The sequence below is a fragment of the Spinacia oleracea genome, chromosome 6 (genome assembly GCF_020520425.1).
Source record: "Spinacia oleracea cultivar Varoflay chromosome 6, BTI_SOV_V1, whole genome shotgun sequence".
NCBI classification, from domain to species: domain Eukaryota; kingdom Viridiplantae; phylum Streptophyta; class Magnoliopsida; order Caryophyllales; family Amaranthaceae; genus Spinacia; species Spinacia oleracea.
Window position 1 is genome coordinate 16,037,270 of NC_079492.1, and position 2,445 is coordinate 16,039,714.

Below are 2,445 nucleotides of genomic sequence, written 5' to 3' on the forward strand. Positions count from 1 at the left end.
CGTCACTAATTCTAAGCACAATGTATTTTTCCCAGTTTTGTTCAAGATTGTACTTAGAAATTTGAATTTTAAACAAAAATCTTTTATTTAAGAGCATATTGAGTTCTTCGGGAAATGAATCACTTTTATTATCCTAAAAAACAAAATATACAATGTAAGGGTATGTTAGTATAGGATGGGGAATTGGTACTTGATTAGTAAATTATTTACAGGTACAAGATAATATAAAGATGCTACCAAAATTAAATAATATCTCCCAAAACATATCTTATTTTAAAATAAGTAAATAAATTACCTTGTGCGACTTATTTTTTAAATCCATTGCTGATATTTGAAGTATTTGAAAAGTCTCTCGATCAAAAATGATAAAGGCTGCAAATCCATTGTCGTCTACCACTGTTAAGGTGACCTTGTACCTGATACAACATCATTCGTTATTTGTTAAATAATAAAATAATTTGTAACTCGTACAAAAACAATTACACACTAATTGCTTTTATAGAAAATATGCCTTGGTGGTGCAGATTTAACATGTGAATCACACTTTGAGCATCAAAACGTTCCACCTCAGCTCCTTCAATCAACTTTCTCGTTACAAAGTTTGCATGAATTGTAATACTATTTGGTTTCATTTTCTATAGAAATAATGGACGCAAGTACCACGCAATAACATTCCTGCAAAATTTATAAAAAGAGTAACTACGCAATAACATTATTCCTATTCGGTAATATTCAAATCTATAGTAAATGGAATTGTGTACAATAACATATATTTAAATGAAACTGATGTGTTTGACAATATATAGTTGATGTATACACAACAATTTTATTTCCAAGTTAATTGTTGGAGACACATATTATTGCGGAAGTACGACAAGAGCAAAACATTGCTCTTGTGCTAGTGTTATTGCTAGTGTCAAACACTTGCTCGTGCAATAACATATCATTACCTTATTTTTTTCGTATATCTCACCCAATCGTATAAGTTCGGACAATACTAACTTATCATATATGGAATGCGAACTTTGACTCAAGTGAGTTAGTTTTGATGAGTGACAATCTCCATCGGAAATACTATATAAAAGAAATAATGATAATAAAGTAACAATTCAATATATGGTAAAATATGAATATGTCCTATAGAATACCTTTTCTTGAACTCATTCATTTCGGGCATGTCCTCATTGACCAGTATTTTAGTTGCAAAAAGTGAATTTGAAGTTGAAACTTCACCTACATCAAATACGTTATTGTAATATAAACACGACATATAAAATTGTAATATGCACTATGGTTAATAAAGATAGTCTACGTCCGTTACAACTTTTATTACCTTTGAAAACCTTGATTTGAGAAAATTGAATAACAACAATAATGCGCCCATTATGACTTTCGTCTTGTATATAGGCAACCATTTGTTGAGCATATTTTTCCCATAATGCGCATCTTAATGTGTTATTGTGATAGGTTGTCGTACACCTGTCAAAAATAAAATCCTAACGAATCATCCTAACAATGTAGTAGGGTAAGTAGGGTCGAATCCACAGAGAGATGGCTATTTAAATCTAGCTTTCAAAGTACGGTGAAACTAACGATGTCACGAAATTTAGGATTGAAGGTTTAAACTAAAATAAAAAGGAAAACAAATTAAAAGATCTAGGGCAATGGTTCACCATGTTTATAGTTCAAAATCAATCAAAACATCATCAACAATTCAAGTATTCAGAGTATCTAGAGCACGAGTTAATCCTACGGTCGGGTCTTAACGCTCTCAATTCAACATATGCAGTACGGTCTCTAACATAATCAGAATTGCTAGTTGTAGGTAAGCTTCTAAAATTCGATCTTTCGATTCTAAATCCTATTAGCATGATTTAATCAAACAATTGATCAGATTGCAAAGATTAACAATATAAACCTAATCAACTAGAAATATCAATGAATAATAACACCATCAACAATAATAATAAGGATTCATAATATAAACATGGATTCCCAAACCCTAGAAAGCGAACTACTCAATCATGAAACAAACAATGAAAACCAAATCTAAGAATGAAAACATAATTAAAAGCAATAAATAAAATAAAGAGAAAATTCGATAATACCTCAAAGAGTTACATTAATGGAGTTTGAAGAAAATCTAGGGTTCATGGAGGAGAAGAGAAAAAGAACGTGAAAGAGGAGTTCTAAGGGAATTGAAAACGTAAAGGAAAATAAAAATCATGAGGGAAAAATAATTCCCTTCAAGTATTTATAGTTTTCTATTTTCTAAAATAAAAAGTAAATATAAGAAAATAAGAAAATAAAGTAGAAGTCGTAAATGATTGGTCGATGGCGTGATGACGTGGCGATGAAAAACCCGACGGCGAGAGAGACGTACGCAATGTGGTATTCGTCGACTTGGGCGCACTGTGGGCGCAGCCTTGCGCTGTGAGCAGGCCA